The sequence below is a fragment of the Pipistrellus hanaki genome (assembly GCF_964339955.1).
Source record: "Pipistrellus hanaki genome assembly, chromosome: 1".
NCBI lineage: Eukaryota > Metazoa > Chordata > Mammalia > Chiroptera > Vespertilionidae > Pipistrellus > Pipistrellus hanaki.
This window is the reverse complement of record NC_140503.1, coordinates 80,051,701-80,078,950: the sequence shown is the minus strand read 5'-3', so window position 1 is coordinate 80,078,950 and position 27,250 is coordinate 80,051,701. Positions and strand designations below refer to the sequence as shown.

Here is a 27,250-nt window from a genome sequence, read left to right as displayed (position 1 = left end):
TGAACACTATTCTTGATAGAGTACGTGCTAAGCATTTTTTCTTTTCCTTTGTCATCAGTTTATAACAAACATGCTGGTGTTGCATTACAGACTATTAAAACCTACCTTACTGCCTCTGAAAGCATTTCCCTGCCTATCTCAGCTCACCCTACCTATAATTAGTAGATGTCTGCCTCACGCTGGGTATTTTAGTTTTGGCCATATCTTAGCTTCTCCTGCCATTTTAAGTCTAACTTTTAAAAAACAAAGTAAAAGTAAGAACAAAAGGTTGTCTATCTCCTCTCCTAAGACCGTGATAGCTGCTTTATAAGCCAACACCTAAGGGAGTCCATTTTTAAACTTCTTTACCTCTGCGGTGGAAAGTCTAGTTCGGTGGTTAAAATGTCAGCTTTGGAATACGATTGACTGTATTCAGGTCCTGCTCTTCTACTTATTGGGTGTGTGATCTCTAGTTAACTATCTCACAGGGCAGAAATTAGAGAGCCATTCTCTTAACTCAGTTCCCTTCCTTCTGGAACTCTATTTCCTAGTCTCCCCTGCAGTTAGGAATGACACGATGGAGCCACTGAAATGTGGGTGGGAATTCTGGCCTCAGAAATTCACAGACCCCCATTGTCTCAGTCATCCCTGCTGCTGCCCGACATGAACGTCCAGGGCAACCTCAGGAGCCATGCATTGAAGACAGCAGGGCCTCTGTCCGGGAGTGGAAACAACGCCACACCCCTACTGTGCTGCCAATGACTAAGAAATACACGTTACATGATTAAAGAATCATCTTCCTTTTTGATAATCCAATGTGATTTCAGGTCTGTGTTACAGCAGCTTGTTTTACCATAAACCCAAGGTCAGCAAACTACGGCTCATGAGCCACATGCAGCTCTTTGGCCCCTTGAGTGTGGCTCTTCCACAAAATACCATGGCCTGGACGAGTCTATTTTGAGGAAGTGGCACCTACCTTCAAAGGGCTGTTAAAAGGATTAAAAGAGAAACAACACCCGGTGGGGAACGGGGTGGAAGGGAACTATGGGGGGGAAAGGAGAAACAATTATAATAATCTGAGCAATAAAGATTTATTTTTAAAAAAGAGAAACAACAAATATAAAGTATGTTAATGCACCCTGGCTGGTGTTGCTTAATGGTTACAGTGTTGCTCTATGCACTGAAGGGTTGAGGTTTGACTCCTGGTCAAGAGCTTGTATCTGGGTTGCAGATTCAATCCCCAGCCCCTGTCAGGGCCTGTGTGGGAGGTAACCAATTGATGTGTCTCACATTAATTTTTTTCCCCCTCTCTCCCTCCCTCCCTTTCTTCTTCTTGCTCTCTCTAAAAATCAATGGGAAAAAATATCCTTAAGTGAGGATTAAAAACAAAACATAATAATAATTAAAAATAAAGTCTGTTAATGCATAATGGTAAGTATACAATAAAGGTTCATTATTATCATTCTATGAAACTTGTTAATTACTGTTGTCTATGATATATGATATAATAGAAGGCTCTCACACACATTAAAATATCCATTCCTTGTTGCCTAAAATTCCATCATTTCTTTCTATAAATTAATGTACTCTCTTTTAAAAAGTAATTTTCTGATTTTAATTATAAAATTAACATGTTTATTGCAGGGGAAAAAAATCAATAAAATACAGAACTTATAAAGAACCAAATATTGATCATCTATAATCCTACCATCCGAAATAATCACTGCTAGCATTGATTATCTCTGTAGCGATAATCATACCTATTAATATAGATGTGTATACATGTGATACATATACATAATTGAAATGAGATATACCCTCCCAATCATATCTGTTAATATAGATGTGTATATATGTGATATACATATATATAATTAAAATGAGAATAACACTAAATATATAGTTTCTTTTTGCTCCTAACATTTTATATTGAAGAATTTCCTATGTGTTCAAATATTATTTGGTAATTGATTTTTGATGGGTGCTTATGGGCATATAACAACTTATTTAACTATTGTATGGTTATATTATACCTTATCTCACCATTCCTTTATTGTAGTCTATGTTTGTTGCTTCTACCAGAATAAATAATTTTAGAATAAACCTCCTGTACACAATCTTTGCCTCTCTGACTATTTGCCCTTTCTGGTTTTCTTTTTCTTTATCTAGGCCCTTAAAAATAATTTTGACCCCCAAATGATATATTACTGATACTTATTTCATTTTGATTTGTTTTATCTTTGTTATTTTTTTCTTGCTGTTTTAAAAACAAAAATGCCCTTGGAAAAGTCCATAATATTTTCTCAAAAGGCTTCATGTTAATACTTTTATCAGATTGTTTTACTTGCAGAAAGAAAAACAGAGCTGTATCTAAGTCCTAGATGTTAGAGGTAAAAGGAGTTCTGAGAGGGGCAAGAGACAGGAAGTGAAGAGAGAGCAGAAATAAGAGCTCTGTCTAGCTCACAATTCCACATCAAGGGAAGCCTCCTCTCCTGTTGTCCCAGCCCTTACTGTAGTATGTTTCTTCCTTTTATATTCAATCAGATGCAAAAAGAATGTGAAGCATTAACAAGCTTTGATCTTGCTTAATTGAGGGTGTGTTTTTTCTGAGCACATAGGTAGCATTAACAAGAGTAAACAAAGGCATCAATGAAACATAATCCTTGCATCAAACCCCCTGTTTATTGAATGGCTTGACTCAGTGTCTGTGGATAAATTAATAATGATTCCAGCTTCCTATGTCTCTGGCAGCTAAATCAATACCTGCTCTTCAGATTAAGGAGATGCAATATTTCTCTTCTACATGTTTTTTGGCAAATGGCTGGAAATGTGTAGAAATACAGTCTGTGGCCTTTATGGAAGGTTTCTATGAATCACAATTTTATGTTTCCACAGTGAAGTGGACCTGTGAGCGGCTTGCAGAGTCATTATCTAAGGCAAACACTCTTATCTCATTCACATTTACTCCCAAGTTATCTGTCCTCTTGGGTGAAGGTCTAGGCACAGATATCTATTGGAATGATGTGGCTCTGCTTTCCGCTAAGGCTTCTGTCAAAGTGCAACACTGAAACAATAGACACGCATCTGTCTTTCTGTCTTCACACAAACGATGGTCACTCTCAATAATGCCCTCATCATGCAAAAAGGACAGAGATAGAAAGTAAAACCAAGGTCCCAGCAGGAAGCATGTGGCAAATTCATGTTAGTATAGCTCATGGAGGGTTTAACGAAAGGACTGTTTCTGAAGGTGTGGGCCGGACATGAGGAAACTACAGTGATAGAGGGATTCCCCAAACCTTGTAAAGAGTGGGCAGTGACCAGTCCTAGGCCTCAAGGGACAGAATCAAGTGGAGATGTGTGTATTAACTTACACTTGATCGAGGGATGCAGCCAGCCCCGTGTGATCCTGCAACAAAGGGACCCGAGGAATAAACGCCCTGACCTTACTCCTGGGTAGATCTGCGTTGAAAGAACCCAACCAGAAGCCTGAGATAAAACAGCCCGCACTAGTCACCCTCCCAGGGCACAGAATAGGAGAGAAGGGGGATGTGGAGAGTGAACACGGAGAGATACGTAGAAGATCACTGGCAGAGAGGGAAGGAGCAGGAGCTCAGTGTGGATGTGTAGATAGAAGGTCTTCCAGACAGCAAGAGGAGACGTCAGGTGGGCAGCTCCTTTGATGGCTGCAGTTCCATAATGCCTGAGGCGGGGACACACACTTGGGACTGAGCACATGGATGCTTTTAAAGCCATGAGACCACAGGCAATCATGAAAGAGATGTGAGCAGAAATGAGGACCAAGGGCAGAGACCGAAATTATCTCTTAGCTAAGAGGCCAGAGAGAAAGGAAAGCTTCAGAGGGCGGAACCTAGAGGACAGGAGAGCAAAGGGTGAGCATAGGAGGGAGAGGAGGAGGGACTCACAGGTACTCACAAGTCAGCTTAGAGGAAATGAGAAGTGGGGCCACTGGTGGAGCCCAGGGGGCCTGTGTAGAGAATGGGAGCCGAGAAATGGCGATTGCGGGGAGGAGCAGCTTTTTTGAGAAGAAAGATTTGGGAAGTGGAGTCAAAAAAAGGAAGTGGAGTCAAGAAAAGGTTGACTTTTAAGAAGGTTTCTGTGCATGAGGCTTGCACAATGATGTGAGAGAAAGAGTGGAAATGATGGGAGAGGAGAGAGGGCAGCAGGCAGCCAGGAGCACACAGGCCCGTGCATCGGGGGCAGCTGCCGCTCCCTCCAGCCAACTGTCGCCAGGTCTCTGATTGCTTAAGAGAAGCCAGAAATCCACCTTAAAGCAAAACAAAACAGAAAACAAGAAGTCTCCTAATAGTTAAATGTTGGCAACATTCAGAGAAGTAAAAATAAATAAATAAATAAATAAATAAACAAACAAACAAACTCTCTGAAGTCTAAAGAAAACTCATCTGCAGGCTCCGAAAGGGCCAAGTTTTACCCCTTCTGCTCTTACCTGGTGTAGCCTCCTGTTTTAGGCACTTCTGAAGGACAGTGGAAGTTTAATCTTTCAAGTGTTTGAACTTGTAAGTGCTCTGCAGTGGTGCTCGGCCAGGGCGGTTAATGACACAGTCGCTGTCCCCTCTGCAAAGGGCAGCGGAACTGAGGTTGCCAGAGCTGGCTGCACATCCTATACTTAAGTCCTCACAGTTAATACTTAGGCTTCAGATATGCCCTTCTCCTCCTCCACCTCCTCCTTGCTAAGGAAACACAATTTTTTTGCAGGCCAATGCAAATAAAGGTCACCAAGAGATACTTTCAAGCCAAACACTGAGATGCTGGCATGCAGTAGAAGGGCTGATTATAGGCTCCCAACTAATAAAAAAAAATGCCAATCAAAGAGGCCTGCAGCCTGGTCTGAAGCTCAAACGGAGGCTGAGCTGTCAGTGAGGGCCCCAAGCAGGACGAGAGCCTGGCAAGTCGGCAGCCCTTCCCTGACCCAGGGAGGGCACAGGCCTGCCAGGCAGGAGCGAAGGAGTGCTGGTGCCAGTCACAGGACTGCGTTCCTCTGGCAGAAAGGATGAGGAGGAAAGCCGCCTTGGGTGGCTGCGTGTTGATATTCACAGAGCTGGTCTTTAGAATAGGGTTAAAACCCCAGGCCGCTCCAATTTCCACCATGCGAATACAAACAGTAAAAATGCTTTTCAGGTCACACTGCTGCTTTCCCCCGGTGGCTGGTGCCCGCCTCCAGCTGGAAGTGTAATGTCAGCCCCAGAACAACTGTATTTTCAACGATTTCCTCCTGTTAAGAGTGAGTCACTGAAGATTCAGTTGGAACAGAAACCGCTTTCATCTCTGAAACATTCTGCTCTCGCTCACCTTTGGTTTAGTCCTTTGGAGAGCAAGACAGGAAAAATGTTCTAAGCATCTGGACACACTGTTACAACCTGAAGCATACCTGTCCTCCCTCCATCCTGCTAAGAACCTGCCCAGGGAGAGCAGGGGAGGGGAAAGAGGGCTTGAACAGGCTGAGAGAAGAGAGAGGGTTCTCCATCAAAAAACCACTTTTAAATGTTTTCTCCAGGAAGGCTAAAATAGTTCTTACCTGCTCTGAGTGAAAAGGAAGCTGGGGGAACAGTTGTTAACGGCTCCTACTTGGTAGGAGAGGATTCTGGGAAAGACGATTTGGCAAGCATAGTTTTCAACCTCTCCAAATCAACACATAAACACAGAATAAGATATCAAAACCGAAAACCAAGGGAAAACATTTATACCATAACTAGATGACAAGGTGTCCTATGAACCCCAAAATATAAATGGGTGGAGACAAACTAACACTCATAAAACCTGGGTGGTAGTCCATCCGTGCAGGAGAAAGAAGAGGAAGCAATGGGGTTTCTGACTTACGGCCCTGAGAACATAAAAACCACAAGGTAGTTGACAGGTCTCTCCCTGGAAAATATGGAGGACCAATTTGAGAACAGAAACTGAAATTGGAGGGTTTGCCCTTGTCTATAGGAAGTGGGTGCGAGGGGCCTGCAGTAAGAGGGACCGAAGGGGCCCCTGCGAAACCAAGGATCCCTTCTATGACAAGGCCGCACTGGGGAGAAGCTGCTGGGAGTACAATCAAAACTGAGCAGAATAGGGATAATAAACACAAAGGAAAGAAAAAGTTCAAACTGGGGGGGGGGGGGGAGGGCACGTAAGGGAAGGGATGGAAGCATACCAAGAAAGGTGAGAAAGAAAGCTGCTATATATTTGAATACTACATTGAAAGAGGGACTCTATGAAATAAGACATGCTTTACTGAACCCCCACCTCATTCTAAAGTTCAGAAAAACTAATTTCACAAAAATGAACTATAGAAAAATATCAAGATAGATACCATACAAAGTTATTATTAAAAATAAAATAAGGGCCCTATCAAGTTTGGCTCAGTGGATAGAGTGTCAGCCTGTTAACTGAAAGGTCCCAGGTTCAATTTTGGTAAAGGGTATGTACTTTGGTTTCAGGCACAACCCCAGTAGGGGGTGTGCAGGAGGCAGCTGATAGATGTTTCTCTCTCATTGATGTTTCTAACTCTCTATCCTTCTCTCCTTCTCCCTGTAAAAAAATCAATTAAAATTTTTTTTCAATAAAATAAAATAAGGAACTGAATCACATACAAGAAAAGAAAGCATGCCAAAAAGATATGTCCACAATACTGAACAAAACTATAACCTAATACTTCAAAATGAGATAGAAGACATTACGAAAATACAATAACAGGAGGAGGATCCAAAATGGCAGTCGAGTAAGGGAAAGTTACACTCACCTCCTTCCAGGATCAAATTGGAATTACAATTAAATCCAGAACAATTAACCTGAAAAACCAGCTGAAGACTAGCTGAACAGAAGTCTTATAATCAAAGATTTATAGAAGCACATTGAAACTATTGGGAAAGGCAGACACAGAAAGGGCTAAACTGGCAGTCAGACATCTCCTGAGGGGTCCCGGATAGCAAGAGGGTGCAGTGTGGGCTGAGGGATGGCCCCCATGCATGATTTTCATGCCCTGGGCCTCTAGTACAAAATAATATTGAATGCAAAACTGTAATAAAAAAGTTTAAGAAATAGAAAAATAATATTAAACAATAATATAAAAAGTGATAGGTGAATTAAGAAAGTCAAGATTAGAAAAACTCAGAAATGAGATGACAAAGCTCATGAAAATTATGCATAAAAGACAAATCATTTCAGAAATGAAGAGTGAACTAGAAGTAATATAAAAGCAAATACACTGAGTGGCCAGATTATTATGATCTCTGAATGAATAATAATCTGGCCACTCAGTATATACTGTGTTTCCCCGAAAATAAGACATCCTCCGAAAATAAGACCTAGCGCATGGAAAGATAAGACATCCCCTGAAAATAAGACCTAGCGCAACTTTGGGAGAAAAAATTAATATAAGACACTGTCTTATTTTCGGGAAAACAAGGTATATATTAGAGGCCTGGTGCAAGAATTCATGCATGGGTGGGGTCAAGCTAGCCTGGCTAGGGGAGGGGACATGGGTGTTTGGCCAGCCTGCCGGCTGGTCAAACTCCTGGTCGAGGGGACAATTTGCATATTAGCCTTTCATTATACAGGGGTCCTCAAACTTTTTAAAGTGGGGGCCAGATCACAGTCCCTCAGAGAGCTGGAGGGCCGGACTATATGAACTACTAATTCCTACTGTAACACCTCGGCTGCGCTCACTGCCCAAAAAACCTGGCGGGCCGGATCAGACTCCTCTGCGGGCCGCATGTGGCCTGCGGGCCGTAGTTTGAAGACCCCTTAGGATATACACTGAGTAGCCAGATTATTATGCACTCAGAGATCATAATAATCTGGCCACTCAGTGTATATACAACATATTCTCAGAGGAACAACACATGCAAAAGAGATCCATCTTAAAAACTACAAAGAAATATATAAAGAATTCAAGAGAAAATGAGGAATGGTGAAGATCTGCAAAGGAGCTCAAATGTATTGAAGAGCCTCCATACAAGAAAAGCCAAAGTGAGAGAATAGAACAAATACTAAAAACTATAACTCAAGGAAAACTTTCTAATGTAGAAAAGACATATATTTGAAACTACATTCTAAAAAAACAGTACGTACCTGAGCATACCAACCCAGAATGACCAATGTGAGGCCATATTTAGAAAGGAATGGACATGAAGAGAAGGAGGAATTATATGGACCCCCAGAATGAGAGCATGTGAATTATAAGGGAAAGAAAATTACACAGAAAGTATGAAAGAAGGATTTAATATCCAATGAAACTCATTTTCAAATACGAAGACAGGCTTATCAAATGCAATATTATTCTCAAGAACCTTTCCTGAGGAATGAGCTGTGGACGACCAAGATGACTAGGGCAACACTGTCGTTATGTTGGTGATGGACATTAAATATATACTTTCCTGTGGAGTGAAGGGCTAAAAAACCATGTAGACAATGTACAGTATTACAAAGTGGAGAAAGAGCAGAGGCAAAACAGATGCAAGTGTGTATGTTTCTACACACATGCATCTTTCCCAGATCTGTTCTCTGAAAAGGCCCAGAGACAAAGGCTGATCCCTAGCAAGGAGCATCCCCAGCACCAGATATGGTTTTAAAACACAATTTCTCACTAAAAGGATCAGGGGCTTGTTAGAGAAATGGTAGATTCCAGGTGTGGCACACGAAGTGTACAAAATAAGCTTGGCACATCTTGTCATAGCAGCAAGCAAGGACACTGTTGAAGACTGCTTGGTTCATGTCAAAGGGACTTAGGAGTCACCGTGAAGAGGCTCCCACTGGCCAAAGATATGACAGTTAGAGTTTTAGTAATGATAATAAACCTACAAATATGTTTAAACCCATGAGCTCTTTTTAAAAAAATCTTTATTGTTGAAAGTATTACATATGTCCCCCTTTTTTACACCCCCACCCGCTCCAGCCTGTGCCCACCCTCTGCCCAGGTCTTCCTACCCTCCCTTTTCTTCCCTCCCAGATTCTGCACCCTGTTCTATGCTTCCAGGTCTCAAATCCCTGAGCTCTTAAATGATCTTTTTTAAAAAGGAATTGGTCACCTTTGAAGTATGACAGAGAAGTAATTCACTAGAATTAGTAAATAAAGGGAAAGAATAAAACATTTATCCTTCTTTCCCTATGTGAATTATACTACTAATTAATAAGTAGTAAATGAATTATCTTTACCAATTTATTCCAACTAATAAATAAAAAGAAATAATAGAATTAGAATAGCATCATTTTGCAACTCTAATGAATAAATAAGACATTAAGCATCAAAGCTGCTCCTATCATAAAAAAGAGAGACAAGCTGATATGTGCCTCCTGATCTTGCCAAACAGCACCTAGAATCCTGCCAAAAGGAGTAAACATGAATCTGACTCAGTGCGTATCCAGTTGCCAATTTTCAGAAAATAAAGAGCACAGGGGAATGTGTTGTTTGCATCAAGAGATGGCAATCAGTAAATCCAGATTTGGGGAAACTCTCAAGGTCAAATGGCCTGGATTCTTCCACATACATTTTAAGAAAAATTAAGGATGTTGAGGGAATCTGTAAGTTAAAAGAGACTCAAAGACATATCAAATTTAAAAAATAAGCAGGACTAACGATAGCGCTAGGGATGCGCGCATGCAGAGAACACTATAAAGTGCTGCAAAGTGATTCTGATCAAGTCAGGATCTGGTCACTTTTGTGGGGAAGGTGGGACTTCCGGATGGGTGTATTAGCCAGAGCTCTCCAGAGAGGCAGAGCCAATAGGGTACCCATAGATTACACAGAAGGACATTTACTATAGGAACTGGCTCATGTGACTGTGGGGGCAGAGAAGCCCCACTGATCTGCCATCTGCAAGTTGGAGACCCAGGAAAGCAGGCTCTAGTTCAGTCCAAGCCCGCAGGCCGGGAACCAGGGGATGATGGTGTAAGTATGCGAGTCCAGAAGCCTAAGAAACAGGCCCTAGCTGGTTTGGTTCAGTGGATAGAGCATTGGCCTCCAGACCAAAGGATCCTGGATTCAATTCGGGCCAATGGCACATACCTCAATTTCGGGCTCCTCTCCAATCTGAGGCCTGGTCTGGGTGCTTGCAGCAGGCAACCAATCAATGTGTTTCTTTCACATAGATGTTTCTCTCTGTCTTTCCCTCTTTCTTCCACTCTCTCTGAAAAATCAATGGAAAAATATCCTTCGTGAAGATTAAAAACAAAACAAACAAACAAAATCCCGGAGAAACAGGAGCACTGGTATCCGAGGACAGGAGAAGATAACACATCGGCTCCAGCAGAGAGCGAGTTTGCCCTTCCTCTGCGTTTTGTGCTATTCAGTTTCCCAAGGGATTGGATGCTGCTTATCCACCACGATCAGGGAGCTCTTTACTCTGTCTACTGATCCACATGCTTATCGCTTCTGGAGCATCCTCACAGCCACACCCAGAAATAATGTTTTACCAGGTGTCTGGGAATCCCTTAGCCCAGTGGTCCTGGATTGCCGGCAGGGGAGGGCAGTTGGGGGTGATCAGGCAGGCAGGTAGGAGAGCGGTGAGAGGGATGTCTGACTGCTGGTTTAGACAGTCAGACATCCCCCGAGGGGTCCCCGATTGGAGAGGGTGCAGGACAGGCTGAAGGACACCACCCATGCACGAGTTTCATGTACCAGGCCACTAGTATTACTGTAATAACAGCCCACTGGAAAGGACTCCCCACGCCTTGTGGGAGGGAGAAGAGCTGGTGCTCGGTCAGGAGAGGAGAGCATTCCCCAACGGACCATGTCATCTAACTAGGAAGCTGGGCAGCCCTTCCCAGGACGCTGATGAACTCCAGCACATTCTTTGATCCTCCTCATCTTGCATGCAAGTCAGTGGATCCTTCTGAGAGAACTGTTAATTAATATACTGGGTGACTACTATTCCTATGGCAGGAGATAGCTAAAAAGTACTTTAACTCAGGAAGGTCAGAGAAGCTCAAACTAATTTTGTAGATGCCTTTTGAAATAGCTGTAAATGAGGGGATTGGGAAGGAGGGGTGTGACCTTCTAGAAGCAGCGGCAGACCTTGTTCCTCACAATCAAATTCCCTTTCACCTGAAGCAGTGATTTTCAGCCTTTCTCATCTCATGGCGCACATAAACTAGTTACTACCCTTCTGTGGCACACCAACAAATATTATACTTTTTGCCGATCTGACAAAGAAAAAGTAGGTATATTTTTTATTCATTCACATTACACAGCTGTTGTTGTGTTGGCTGTTGTCTTTTGGTTTTGTTTTTTGACAATCCAAGGGGAAAGAGCTCAGTGCCCCTGGTGAAATACTCAGGTATTACATGTTTTGTTTTTTTATCATAATACTAGAGGCCCAGTGCACAAAATTTGTGCATGGGCAGGGTCCCTAGCGACTGCCAGTTGCTGGCCAGGCCCTTCCTTCATTCCATGCCGCCCCCTGGTGGTCAACACATGTCACAGCGAGCAATCAAACTTCCGATCTTCCAGTTGAACTCTCGAGGGGATACTTTGCATATTAGCCTTTTATATATATATAGATGTTGAATTAAATAAAGTGCTTTTTTTAAATTGTCATCTGTTTTTATTTGCTCTTATTTTTAAGTTATGTAAGAGGTTGGCATTTGAGCCTTGAATTATATTTCTACTGGATGGTACCTTTCTGAAATCTCCACGGAGACAAATCATTAAATAAGTAATTATAACAAAAGGAAATGAGAACTTAGATAAGGAAACTATTAGAATTCAAAGGCAGCAGGAACCTTGAATCATGGTCAGAAAGTGGGATCTTTCTGGTGACCAGATTCACATCCAGGAAGCTCTAGAGTCCAATGGTACCTTGGCTAATTTAATACCTCTTGCTATTCCAGGCATTGCATGTTTTAAAAAGTCTGCAGTTATCTAATTCTTGATGCATTAATGGCTTTTAAAAATGGCAACATTTATCTGATTAAAAAGTAAGTTTCCCATCATAAAAAGCTTATTAGCCGTTAGAATGGATTACTAATTACTAAAGAAAATCCTGCTATTTCCTCCCCATGAGAGCCTGAAGTGCCCTCTATTCAGAACCCCCTCCTGCAGGTGCACATGGAGGCAGGTTCCACCTGCCTATGGGTGTCTCCCAGGGAGATTGGGTTGCACGGCTCCAACGCCCTCCAGGGAGGCAGAGGAACATGGCAGTGGAACACAGACACGGTCAGAAAGACTGAAGTTCCAATCCTGGCCATTGTCATTTACTCTGTGATGTTAGACACATTAATGAACATCTCCAGGTGTCTAGTTCCTCACCTGTAGAATGAGGATAGTAATCACAACTATATCATTAGGTTGTTGTGAAACTGGAATGTAAGGATGGCTTAATGGGCAAAATATCTGACATCAAGAGCTCACTGGTTTGAGCTGTTCTCATCATTATTAACATCATCATCATGAAAAGGAGGGTTATTGAGAAAGAAAATACGTTAGGCCAGTGGTTCTCAAAGTGTAGTCCCCAAACCAGCAGCATCTGGATCACCTGAGACTTCTTAGAAATGGCCCTCTCCCCTCTAGTGTCCAACCAGATTTACCCAACCAGAACCTCTGGTGTAGGACCCATCAATGTGTGTTTTAACAAACCTTTCAATAATTTCAAGCATACCAGAGTTTGAAAACCATAGTCTAATACCATCACTTGTTGAAGCCTCTTGTAAACTTTCATAGGCAGAGAGAGACCTAGAATTTTTCAGAAGGGCTGCTAAAATTTTGCTTTTTTATTGACTGAGAACAACGAACTTACAAACTAGCCTTAATTCTATCAGCCAGTGATGCAGATGGACAACTATCCTTGTATGTGGTTTGTTATCAGTGTGTTCTCTAGCATCTCATACCCTGTCTGACACATGAAAAATATTCATTGTCTGAATAATGAAGGAATAGTAAGGAGAAAGGTTTGAGATGATTATAGCATTCAACCAGCAGATAAATTCACAACTAAGATAACTTAGGATTTTTTTTTAAAATGTTTGCTTTCTGAAACTCAGGGGACATTCATTTGCTTGGCTTAGTCAGCAACTTAAACGTATCCATTAAAATGTATGACTTCCAATTGAAATTGGAATAAAGGATTAACAATGATTTTAAAACCTCCAATAAGTAAAATCCTAATGAAACTGAATTTGGGGCAGTACTCAATTAGCCCTTTGGTTAAAGAGGCAACTGCAAGAAAACCAACAAATGATTTTAGGGTTTTTTAAATGCAATTCTGAGGTTAGATTTTGAAAAAAGAGGGATATTACTTTCTCCCTCTTCATATGCACACACATGTAGTAGAAGCATATATGATTGTTTATATCCTACAGCACAATAAAATCCAGATTAATCAAAGGAAGATAAATACACTGAATATAGTTTATTAAGGAAGGAAATGATAAAAATCTGTTTTAGGAAGATTCAATAATTCTATATTTCAGTTAATCTGCATATCTGACTAAACATGTTCTCATTAATTAAAGTTTTTTTGTATTCACAAAGCAGCAGTCATATTATCAAATTGAAGCACCACATCTTCAGATAGAAAAATGTATTTTCCTTTAAGAATTAGTACATAAAACCAGCAACTGGAGGCATAGAAAAATTAAATGCAGTTTGGCAGCTACCCACACTTAGAAACTATAGAAAATATTAAAGTAATAAAAAAGTGTCAGAGGCAATAATGCCAGGATCATCCATATTAATTTGTTTCTTATATTTAGCCATCTATCAGTGTAAATAGCGCTCAGTAAAAACAAATGATTTCATCAATATTCTTAGCAAAACATGTTTGGTTTCTTCATGTAAGATCTATTGCCACCAACCTTGAAAGTTTGGTCTCCTGGCCCAGGGACAATCACCTCTCCTGGAGATGTGACAGAGTATAAAAGAAAGCATGTATTACATGGAGCAGTTCTGTACCTTAGAATAAAAGAAAAGGAAAACTGGGTGACTGAAAGCAATTCCTTGATGGTACTTTATTAAAAAAAAAAAAAAAAAAAAAAAAAAAAAAAAGGCGGAGTTACCTTATGAATTAATAGGAATGCTGGACCTATCATTTTTTAATTTGGGGCCTAGAAGTAACAAGAGACCCTCGGGCACTAACGGAACACCATCCATTAACTTGTAAGTAAGAGAGGAAGATAAAGGACCCCCAAAGAGCTTACCTCTCCCGAGGAGAACTTACTGACTTATTCATTCGTTCATTCCTTTAGTTCTCTGTAATTCTATCCCCTTTAGATGTACTTTAGAATTTAAAAATTATGACAATTGATGTCCATTATTTTATGCATTGTATTGACTCTTTTTTGGTGACTGAAAACTCTTCAAGGATTTCATTCTTGTAAGACATTTAGGGGTCCTCTCTTCACCCTTTAATATTTCTGAAATTAATAAAATACTTTAAAAGTGTTCCCTCTTTTAAAATGTTCTCTTTGTTTTTCCATGTAAAGATTATTTATACCCCTTAGCTGTGGTGTTCACAACTGTGGGATAATGGAGCGGGGAGGGGAATCACAGAAACCCTTAGTCACATACCTGCTGAATCTTGGTGCTGTGAAGGGGAAAATAATTTCCCATGGTGAAATTAGGGAATCTGGGACCTAAGTACGCAAAAGGTACCTAAGAAAGAACAAACTGCTTCAACCCCCACCAACATGCAATGACTCTCAGCTCCATCTGCAGCCCGCACTCCTTTCTGAACTCCAGGCTGGACACAGAGCCATCTTGACATTATCACTCTGAGGGCATGGCGGTCTGCAAGGCTTGTTTCAAAGACTCAGCATTCAAATGTGCTTATATGTGACACACACACACACACACACACCTGGCATTTGCCATCATGAATTCATGACATAGCCTTTTAGAGTAGGACTTTGTGTGGGAAATGAGCCAGGTTCTCAGTCTAGAGATAGACTTTGCACACATTTTCTCCCATGCCTGCTTCTTATGCTGCCATATTGCAAATTCCAGACCCTCCCAGATGCCTGCAGTGCAGTTAAGAGCTGTTCTCTCCCCTTCCCCTTTGGATAGCATATGAAGGAGCTATTGTATTACATGTATAGATTAACTGATGAATAAACAGACAGAAGTCTTTTTGAGAAGCCATATTAATGTCTGAGTCTCTTTGCTTGGGGTGAACTTCAGACCATCACCAGGTAGGCAGGGGTGGCGAGAGGTTACAGTACAGAGACTGATAGTTTGCTGATGCTGTCATACACTAGGGCCTATCTCTGATATGAGATAGGCCCTAGTGTATTATTACGGTGTTCCTGCTGTAACAAGGGCCCTTTCAGTTACACATAATAAATCCCTTCTTGTTAAATGACTGTAATTAGGTGACTGATCAGCACTGTCCCCTTTGCTTTAGTAATCTGTAATGTGAAGAGTGAAACCACATGGCCTGGAGAAGAGAAAATACATCAGGCTGTGTGACTGAGGCCTAATACAAACCCCGCAAAAGGTCACAGTGCTTATGCATGCTCCACAGGCAACTGAGACTTAGCATGGCCAATAATCCTCTCTCTTCTAGAACACCCTGCTTCTCTTCCTATTGCCATCTCTCCATGACTACTACCAGCTGCCCTGCCACATCCAGACATCATGTCCTGCCATTTCTAAATCCTACTTGGGTTCATCATCCTGAGTTGTTGGGTCAGATGTAGGAGTTAAACATTGGCATTTAGCCAGTGAGGCAAGCTGAAAAATGGAAAGGACTCTGATAGAGGGGGGCAGGTGAAGTCAGGAGGTAGAAGGTAATGACTTCTGTCCTTCCAAGAGTAGGATAACAATTTCTGGCCTGGAACATGAGGTCTGGAGGAAATCCAAACTCCAACTCCTACTCCACAGAGACCAGAACTTATTAAAATATTTTTTGTACAGATTCTTGATAATCTAGTACAGTGGTCAGCAAGCTCATTAGTCAACAGAGCCAAATATCAACAGTACAATGATTGAAATTTCTTTTGAGAGCCAATTTTTTAAAACTTAAACTTCTTCTAATGCCACTTCTTCAAAATAGACTCACCCAGTCTATGGTATTTTGTGGAAAAGCCACACTCAAAGGGCCAAAGAGCCTCAAGTGGCTCGTGAGCCACAGTCCGCCGGCCACGGATCTAGTATATCGAAGGGTGTCAGGAGATCCCCGTGAAGATTTGTAACTGTTACAAGCATTTACTTGCTGCTAAGAGAATAGTAGTAAAAACTATACAGTATCACATTAGATGTGGAGTCACCAAAGTTTCTAGGACTCTGAAGTTCTGAACAGCCATGTTATCTAGCTGAGCCACAGGTACAGGAATTGAATGTAGGCCTTCCCAAACACTACCACTCCCTGAGCAGAGTAGCTATCAGAACATGTGATCTTGGGTGAGGTCAAAGCCAGCATGTTGAGTTCAAACTGGTTAAAGAGACAAGATGGAAAATGGAAAGTAGAGAATGGGAAAATGAGATAATGAATCAAGGCACCAGGAAATTCAGCACTGAGAAGAGACAGAGTTGCTCTGAATAAATTCTGAAGACAAAGTGTAAATGTCTGTTGGGCTCTTTATCTGTTCCCAATATTCTTTTATGTGGGCAAGCCAACATAATTCAATGGTTTGGACAGACACATAAGTGGAAGATATACCATGATCATTGATAGGAAAAATTAGCATCATTAAAAATGCCCACACTACCCAAAGCAATCTACAGATTTAATGCAATTCCTATCACAGAACTAGAACAAATATTCCAAAAACTTATATGGAACCAAAAAAGACCCTAAATAGCCACAACAATATTGTGAAAGAAGAACAAAATTGGAGGAATCATACTACCTGATATCAAAATATACTACAAGGCCATGGTAATCAAACAGCAAAGTACTGGCATAGAAACAGACATATAGATCAATGGGGACAGAAGATAGCCCAGAAATAAACCCACACCTTTATGGGCAATTAATATTTGACAAAGGAGGTAAAATCATACAACGGGGTAAAAGAGAGTCTGTTCAATAAATGGCATTGGGCAAATTGGACAGATACATGCAAAAAAAAAAAAAAATGAAACCAGACCATATTCTTACACCACACACAAGAATAAACTCAAAATGGATTACTTACAAAATGTAAGATAAGGATCCTAGATTCAAAACCATAAGAATCCTAGAAGAAAACATAGGAAGTATATTTCAAACATTTCTCCTAGTAATATTTTTTTCTGATATATTGTCTCTGGCAAGGGAAAAAAGAAAAATGAACAAATGGGACTATATTAAACTAAAAAGTTTTGCACAGCAAAAGAAACCATCAACAAAATGAAAAACAATCCACTGAATGGGAGAATATATTTGCCAATGATATATCTGATAATGGTTAATATTCAAAATTTATAAAGTACATATAAAACTCAACACACACAAAAACAAACAATCCAATTAAAAAAGGGGCAAAGGCCCTGAATAGACACTTCTCCACAGAGCACATACAGATGACCAATAGACATGAAAAAATGCCCAAGTCATTAATCATCAGAGAGATGCAAATTAAAACCACAACAAGATAACCTCACACCTGCCAGACTGGCTACCTTCAACAAATCAACAAACAAGAAGTGCAGGTGAGGATGTGGAGAAAAGGGAACCATCATGGATAAGAGTCACATTAAATCAGTGACGTTGGGTAAAGCAGATTGCCCTCCAACTGTGAATCAGCTGAATGTCTGACGAGAACAAAAGACTGATCTGCCCTGTGTGAGAAGGAATTCTGCCAATGGCCAACCTTTCAATTTATCCCCCTGCTTCTCTCTCTTTCTCCCGGTCTCTCCTTTCACACACACTCACACACACACACACTCACACACACACACTCAGACACACACACACACACACTCACACACACACACACACACACACACACACACAGACACACACACTCTCACACACACACTCAGACACACACACACACTCTCACACACACACTCAGACACACACACACACACACTCAGACACACACACACACACACTCACACACACTCACACACACTCACACACACACACTCACACACACTCAGACACACACACACACACACACACACACTAAGTCTGGAAAGGGAAGAACTAGGTGAAGGGGCATCAAGGCATCAGAAGTCCCGAGAAGCCAGTTCAGTGAGGGTAGGGGAATGTGAAAACAGGAAGGATGGTCACGTGCTGCATTCAGAGTGAGGAGTTTCCCGTGTCAGGCGTACAGGAGGTCTGAATGAGAGCAAGGCCAGCAGAGCGGAGGCCGAGAATGTGGGAACTGAAGAAGGCGTTGAGGTTCAGGTGCGGTGGCTGTCCGCCTGCACACTGCAGCAGCCCATACAGCCTGAGCACAGGGCTTGCGGCAGAGAGAGAACTGTGAACGGGGATGGCGGGAGACAGGGAGGGCTGCCGCCAACCTTCTCCAACGGTTCCTTATCATCTCTGCTCAGCCTCAGCACAGCACAGCATCAGCCACACTGACTTTTGTGTCCATGGGCTGGAAGCTGACTCAACTCCTGGCCTTTAAGCCTTTGCACATTCCATTCTCCTTGCCCTTCTTGGAAGGACAATCCACTTCTCCCCGACCTCTCTCTCCATACTGGCAGCTTCAGATGAAACCGAAAAGAAAAGGCTCCTCACCTTGACAAGCATTTCTAACAAACCAAAGGCCATCCGGGGCAACACTCTTAAAGGGTCAGGAAAACTGCCCCCATACGCAGTGATTAGCTGTACCTTTATTGAAACACTGCACTTTTCTGTGGAACAGCAGGTTCTGCAAATCCTATAAAAGTCTTAGGCTGCTCAATGTAAACCACAACCCTAGGTTTAATTCAGGTAGCATCAGAGAGCGCCATTAATTACTCGCAAAGGTGCCAATGAGCCTGCAGCCCGTGGCAACAGGTGGATTCACCTTAAAGCTTTTTCCCCCCACATACCCTTGTTTGTTGCCTTCTTTCTGCCAGACTGCCAATTTTAGTGTTTAGTGCAGATATAAGTTTTTTGCATTGATTTCTTTTCCTGTTCTTGATTTTCCCTCCACAGCCTCTCTTGAACTTAGTGCTTTATTTAAAAGGTGGTAAATAAAACATGAGCTTTATTTAACTTATAAAGCATGAGGAGTTCAATAATTAGAAGAGTGGATGGACGTTAATCAATTTATTTGATGTATGGCTTTCCAACTGATGCCTGGATCACAGCCTCTGGCAGTGAACTTTAAGGAACCAGAGGCTCAGCTTTCTTTCCTTGGTCTGAGAAAAAGTCACCCCTTTGCTCACTTTCTTCCCTCCATCAAGATTGTATGGGGGTGGGGAGAGACTAGGAGACTAGAGTAACTCCATTCCAAGGGTCTACCCTTGCTTGTTCACTCATTTTCCCAAACACTGTGTCCAAGTTCTCCCCCGTAATGCAGACACTGATAGTCAGCTGGCTGGAGCTTAGTGGCAGAACTAAAGTAGGATTTCTTTCCTCCTTAATGAAATGCTCTCCTTCCTTAATAAACTTGTCCTCATTCTCTGTGAAGTAAAAAACACAACCTTTTCCTGGTGACCAGAGGCCCTGCAAATGTAATGGCTTCTGGCACTCACACTTCCTTGCCACCGCCCCAAGCAACTCCTTGTTCCTCCAGATGCCAACCTCTCCAGAGTGCTTCCCCCAACCACTATTTTTATTTATTTATTTTAAAAAATATTTTTATTGTTTTTTTTACAGAGAGGAAGGGAGAGGGATAAAGAGCTAGAAACATCGATGAGAGAGAAACATTGATCAGCTGCCTCCTGCACACCCCCCACTGGGGATGTGCCCACAACCAAGGTACATGCCCTTGACCGGAATCGAACCCGGGATCCTTCGGTCCGCAGGCCGACGTTCTATCCACTGAGCCAAACCGGTTTCGGCCCAACCACTATTTTTAAAACACACACACATACACACAGAGCTACAGAGTGGGGAGAAAGCAAGTATTTCTTTAAGGCTATAGAATAAAACAACCTACTAAATGAATAAAAGAAATGAGTCAAAATTATATTCTCAATTAATATTTAATCCAATAAGAATGCCACTTACATTTATTCTAATTTATCTGGTACAGTTATTTGATTCAAATTTCCCATCAAATTCTTATCTAGGACTCCAGAGAGTAAAGCAAGGAAATTCTAATGGATGATGTAGTACAATGTGAATAGAACTTATCCCCATCAGTTACCCACTTAATACTGTGGACTGTTCCAGTTAATACTAGTAAAAACTTAGCATAATTCCCGAGTTTCTTTGGGTATACAGTTAGGCCTACATATCTACAGATTTCACACATCTAAGAATTCAACCAACTACAGATGGAAAATAGTATTATGTTAAGCGAAATAAGACAGACAGAAAAAGACAAGTATTACATGATCTCACTCATATGTGGGAATCCAATGAACAAAATAAACTGATGAACAAAACAGATCCACAGACAGAGAAACATGGAATCGACTGATGAATCTCAGAGAGAAGGTGAGTGGGGGGTTTGGGAGGTGGGAGGGTACCAGGGAGTGGAGAGGTGGGAAGAGATGAACCAAAGAACTAGTATATGCATACCCCGTGGACACAGACAATAGTATGGTGAAAGCTGGGGCAGGGGGTGGGTGGGGCTGGGCTGGAAGGGGTCAATGGGACAGCAGGGGTGGGGGGGAGAGGAGGGTAATATGTATTACTTGCATCAGTAAAGATAAATTTAAATAAAAAGAAAATACTGTTTTTGATTTAGAGTTGGGAATCTGTGGATGCAGAGGGCCAACTGTATGCATTGTTCTGCGCCAGTTTCTGTAAGGACTTGAGCCTCTATGAACCTTGGTATCTGGGGAATCCTAAAACCAATCCCAAGGACACCTGGGGTGGCTGTATTTTCTTCTGACAGTCTTACCCAGGCATTGAACCTTCCAAATCTAGTTCTTGAACCTTTGAAGGTTACTGAACCTTCCAAACCTGGTTCTTCCACCTGAGAAAATGCACACTGTAGGCTTAGCAACATATGAAAAAATATAAGGAAAGAAATTCATGTTGGTAAGGCACTCTCCAGCACAGATAAAGTGACTACACAAAAGGAGATTATTGCCACAGTTTGGTCTCTCAGATCACCAGGAAAATCAACCCTTTCCTCAAACAATGCCTTATTTACATGGGAATTGATAACTCCTCCATGTATTGATAAAATTTAATAACATAATAGAGTTGCTATGAATTGTTAAGAAAACTAGTTTGCAACAAAATCTTTATGAACAAAGCTGTGAAGTAAAACCAAAACTGAAGTGGCAGCACCTATTCTGCATTTGGAAGATACACTCTTAGAAAATGTGCAAGCAAGTCACATACATACTTGTTTGTAAAGCTCAGGACAATAACGCATTCTAAAAAAGCATGACCATAAAGCCAGCATTCAGAAATGAAGGTGGATTACACAGGTTCAGGCTAACTGCTTAGATGGCATAGTTTTCTATTCTTGCAATACTTTAATTCCCAAAGCATCCTGACTAGATAGCTCCTGTGTCATAGTCTTTGCTAACAGGAAATAGTTATTATAAATGTTTATTTTTTTTATATTTGTTGTAAAATGTAATTAATTGGAACCTTAGATAGATACAAAAAGCTTGTTTATATGAAAATTCCTCCCTAAAAAAGATAAGAACCCCCCCCCCAGATTCAAAAGAGAACATTACTTGCTAATTCAAGACAGTAAACACTGTCTCTCCTCACCATAAAAAGACATAACATTAAAAAAGGTTTTGATTTTTTGTTGTTGTTCATTTATGATTTCATGTAAGCAATTCATAAAAACAGGTGAGTGTAGAAAGTACTAAATAATGTCAACTGTTTCAAGCAACAATTTCAACACTAATTAAAGAGTAAGGAGACAGATTCAGAGTAACTTCTTTTTCTCTCCACAAAACACATGAAGCCTGGAATTTGAACTACAGGGTCACAGAATATTTAATGTTTTCTAGTCAACAAAATAAACATTTCCTTGGTGCAAAGAAATAAACATCATCCTATGCTACTAAGTCCTTCAGCAAGGAAATGCGGAGTAATAGGGGGGAAAGAGCTCAGATTTTTGTTCCTAAAATAAACTTTGTGCGATCACAGGAAGCACTGAGATCCCTTTTCTCTTCCCTTTGCAAGAAAATGAAACAATCTTTGGCCACAGGAAATAACACAAGTTTTAGAAAATCCCTGTGGTATGAGATGAAAAACATCAAGTGGATTTCTTCTGAGTCCTATAAATGACAGAAAGGACAGCAGATGTTCAGAGACTCAGGTCCTTCAACAAGAGGTAATTGATTTGTGCTGGTGGGAGTGATAACTCCATCCCAGGTTTAGGAAAACAGGACAGCAGAGAGTCACACACACAGCACTTCAATTGATATGTCTGCATATATCTAGCTCCTGGCCTCATCTGGGCAAAAAGAGCAATTGCAAGAAGAGTAATGATGACAAGAAGGGTGGAAGAAAGAAGGCATGGGGGGAGAGGAGACAAGAAGAAAAAGTAGATAGAACTGTTTTATTTTAGACTAGAGGCTCAGTGCATGAATTTGTGCACCAGTGGGGTCCCTTGGCCTGGTCTACGGAATCGAGCCTAAACCAGCTCTCTGACATCTCGTGCAGAGTCCTGGATTGCGAGAGGGTGCAGATCAGGCTGAGGGACCCCACTGGTGCATGATCAGGGCTGGGGAGGTACGCAGGAGGGCTCCAGGGCATGTCTGGCTTATTTTGCTCAATCCTGTTAGCCAGACCCCAGCAATAAGCTAACCTACCAGCTGGACTAACCTAGTCTGCCCCCTGCTGGTCAGTGCACATCATAGCGAGCAGTTGAGTGGCCTTAGAATATCATTAGCATATTATGCTTTGATTGGTTGATGGACAACCGGACACTTAGCATATTAGGCTTTTATTGTATAACAGTGTTTCCCAAACTTTTTTTTTTGTTTTTAATAAAGTTTAATCACTCATCTGAACAATGTAGACTTTTTTTTTTTTAATATATTTTATTGATTTTTTACAGAGAGGAAGGGAGAGAGATAGAGAGCTAGAAACGTCGATGAGAGAGAAACATCGACCAGCTGCCTCTTGCACACCCCCAACCGGGGATGTGCCCGCAACCAATGTACATGCCCTTGACCGGAATCGAACCCGGGACCTTTCAGTCTGCAGACCGACGCTCTACCACTGAGCCAAACTGGTTTCGGCATGTTTCCCAAACTTTTGACATATGTGTACCCCTTCTATAATTTTCGTAACGCTGAGTATCCCTCGTACTCATGAGGATGTAGAATTAGGTGCAGCTAAGCACGGTGCAGTGCATATCCCCACCAAACTCCGGTGCAACACGTACCCCCACCAAACTCTTCCCGTACCCCTGGGGGTACACGTGCCACACTTTGGGAAACACTGTAGTATAGGATTGCCAGCAGATTCTACTAAAAATTAGTAAAAAATATGGGCATGCCAATAATTGATTTTATTAAAATCAATAATTCATAACTGTGGATACAATACTATAAATATATAAAAATTCATATAATTAATTGATAGCAAAACGTTTACAACATTTTAATTAAATTTTTTTAAAGGTGTCAAGATAATAAGTCCTATAATATTTATTTTCTGTCTTAAAAGTAATTTTTCTTAGAATATGCAATGAGGAGGGTATTTTGACATTGCTACATAGGGCACATCAGTAGGCAAACGCTTTTATAATCCCACCAAAGACTTATGGATTAAGTCCTTCTCAGGGTGAAAGGTAAAAATCAGTTAATATAGAGTAAATCAGGAAGAACTTCAGATTTTGTAGAGATTTCTCGATTTGTGGCGAGAATGCAAAAGGAGGTCCCACCCTGGTCATGTGGGTCAGTTGGTTGGATCGTTATCCCATACACCAAAAGGTTGTAGGTTCGATTCCTTGGTACATACCTAGTTTGTCGGTTTGATTCCCCTACTTCCATCCCCTGTTAGGGTGCATATGGGAGGCAACTTATCCAATTTTTAAAAAAGGAGATTCCACAAAACCTTTTGAAGAGCATCTATCTGTGTTGTGACATTTCATGACCATATCTTGAATTTAAAAGGTGATGAATAGGATAATAAAATCAATTACATTTAGTAGATTAAAAATGTAGTTTTACATGAACTTTTAAGACTATTGGGTACAGGTAACAGTAACTAAACAAAATGAACTGTTTAATCATTTACAGTGTCAAAATATACATGGTGAGTTATGCGACTGCAACAGCATAAGGATGTGTTCTCCACAGTGGTTGTTTACCATTTTACCAGCAATGTCTAAGACACATCTCTCCCAACACTTGGCTTGTAAGACTTCTGAATTTTTAGAATGTAGTGAGTGTAAATGGCAGCTCATTGGTTTTGATTTGCATTTTCCTGTTTACTCCTGGGATCAAGCTTCTTGCCTTATGATTATTGGCCATTCATGTCTACTCTTCTGCAAAATGCCTGTTTTGTTTCTATCGCTTAGTTTCTAATTAAGTTATCCGTGTTTTGTTTTGTTTTGTTTTTCTTATTGATCTGTAGGAGTTCTTGAATTATTCAGAGTAACTAGTTATAGGTACTGTGATATATTCTCTCAGTTTATGGCTTATCTCCTCAATTTCTATATGATGTCTTTTAAAGAAACATTCTTAATATTAATGTAGCTATATTTATCAATCTTTTCTTTTATGGTTAGTGCCTTTAAGATTTTATAATTTTACCTTTATTATTACCTTTTTAATGTTTTATCGATTTTAGAGAGAGAGGGAGGTAGAGAAATAGAAACATCGATGAGAGAGAACCATGGGTCAGCTGCCTCCTGCATGGCCCCTACTAGGAATAGAGCCAGCAACCCACTCCCGTGCCCTCACCAGGAATGGAGAGGATGATCTCTAGGATCATGCATCGATGCTCAACCACTGAGCCACACCAGCCAGGCTATAATTTTACCTTTAAAATAGATTTTTTATAAGGCATGAGGTAGAGACCTGTATTTATTTTTCATGTGGAGAACCAAATGTCCCAGCCTATCTCCCCACTGACCTGCAATACCCAATTTTGACATAAATCAAGTGTTCAATTATGCACAGACTATTTCTAGGCTCTCTATTTTGTCCATTTTCTATCATTGTATGAACACGAAACTGTCTTAATTACTATAAATTTATAAAAAGTCTGCAAGTTGCCTTCGACTCTCTCCTCCTGCTTTATATTTCTTCTTCAGAATTTCAGTCATTGTTGAATCTTTGTTTTTCATATAAATTTTTAAATCAGTTTGTTAGACTCTATTAAAAGGGAGAATTATGTTTCAGGGAATGCCCTTTTGTACCTTTAAAATTTTGTCTGGAAGGCATGTACCAAAAATTTAAAAAGAATTTAAATTTATCACTGCCCGCCTGCCATGCCATGATCAAATTACATTTCATGTCATTCAAGGCTCTTTGTAATCTGATCAGTTTTTCCCCCATTCCATTATCCTGTTATCTACCCATTACTCTCAAATATGAAAATACATCTGGAAGTAGGATAATTTTCTGATAGCTCCTCCATATACACCATATTCAGCCCGCTTCTGCCCCCTTATTTCTTTGCTCATATTATTTCATTCTTTTCAACCACTTTTTCTTCAAACTGATTCCAGATCTGTCTCTAATCCACTTCCCTAAAACTACTAATGTACTTAAAGTCAGAATTTGGTTCTCATTAGTGTTAAAATTTACTTTGTGATGGGTGTCCTCAATTTAAATATGAGCTCCGTAAGGGCAAATATGGGCTGGAAAAGAGCTGAAGAAATATTTTTGAACAAATATAAAATTCACATTAAATGGACTTCAGACTAATCACTATTTCCAACTTTTGGGTCCAGTCATAGTAAGGCCTTTTGGCTTGGATATGCTGGCTTTCTATTTACTTGATCTATGTGAGGAACTACAATTATGGATTATAAAAGAAAGCCAGTTCTTTTTTTTTTTTTTAATATATTTTATTGATTTTTTTACAGAGAGGAGGAGAGAGGGATAGAGAGCTAGAAACGTCGATGAGAGAGAAACATTGACCAGCTGCCTCTTGCACACCCCCTACCGGGGATGTGCCCTCATCCAATGTACATGCCCTTGACCGGAATTGAACCTGGGACCCTTCAGTACACAAACCAACGCTCTACTGCTGAGCCAAACCAGTTTCGGCAGAAAGCCAGTTCTTAATGGAATTTATTTACAAGAGACTTTTACAAAATAAGTTAAAAATTTTTTTCAAATATATTTTTATTGATTTCGGAAAGTAAGGGATAGGGAGAGAGAGAAACATCAATGATGAGAGAGAATCACTAATTGGTAGCCTCCTGCATACCCTACACTGGGGATTGAGCCCACAACCCAGGCATGTGCCCTGACTGGGAATCGAACCATGGGTGGATGGTTCATGGGTGGATGCTCAATCACTGAGCCATGCCAGCCAGGCCTATAATTTCAACATACCTTTCTCAGCAGAGACAGCCTAATACCATGTTCTCATGGTGGTTTACAATGTATTTGTATAGTTTTCCATCTGAAGAAATAAAAAAAGAAAAAAAATGTGTGAGCCATAATTAAATCTATTAGGCACAGTGTGAGAAATAATGTTTAAACACCAGTTCAACAGCTGTAACACCTATAATCTTCAAAATGTTTTTTAATGCTTGTAACAGATAGAGTTGAAAATAATGTATTGTTTCTATCTTCTGTCTCAATTAAAATAACAAAAAATCATTATTGCTTGATTATTCAATTTGTAAAAAAAACCCTGATGTTTATTATAAAGGCCCCAGCCTGCAGTATAATAATTACCGAAGGCATCCTATATAATAAAAGTCTAATATGCTAAGTGTCCGGTCATCCAGTAGATCATTCAACCAATCAAAGCATAATATGCTAATGCCACTCACTCAATCACTCGCTATGATGTGCACTGACCACCAGGGGGCAGAGGCTTGGGGCCCAGGCAGGAGCGGAGCTGGGCGATCAGAGAGAGCTGAGGGGCCCCTGCCTTGGCCCCAAAGTTACAGGCCTGGCAGGAGTGTATGTAGCTGGTGATTAGAGGGAGCTGCGGGGTCCCCTGTCCATGCCAGAGGCTTGGGGCCTGGGCAGGGGCAGTGCCAGCCAATCAGAGGGAGCTGGGGAGAGGGGGGTCCTGCCTAGGCCCCAAGACTACAGGCCTGGCAGTGGTGTAGCTGGTGATTGGAGGGAGCTGGGGGGTCCCCTGTTCGGGCCCCAAGCCCCGCCAGA

General features: G+C 41.0%; 1 long non-coding RNA gene across 1 annotated transcript in view; it reads right to left on the bottom strand.

Annotated features, from left to right (window-relative positions):
- LOC311618111 overlaps positions 1–26,497 on the bottom strand; it is a 144,015-nt gene extending 117,518 nt beyond the window's left edge. Inside the window, exon 1 of the long non-coding RNA XR_014794238.1 lies at positions 26,465–26,497. This is a non-coding gene — a long non-coding RNA (uncharacterized lncRNA). The remainder of the gene's footprint in view (positions 1–26,464) is intronic.
- Between the last annotated feature and the right edge of the window lie 753 nt (positions 26,498–27,250).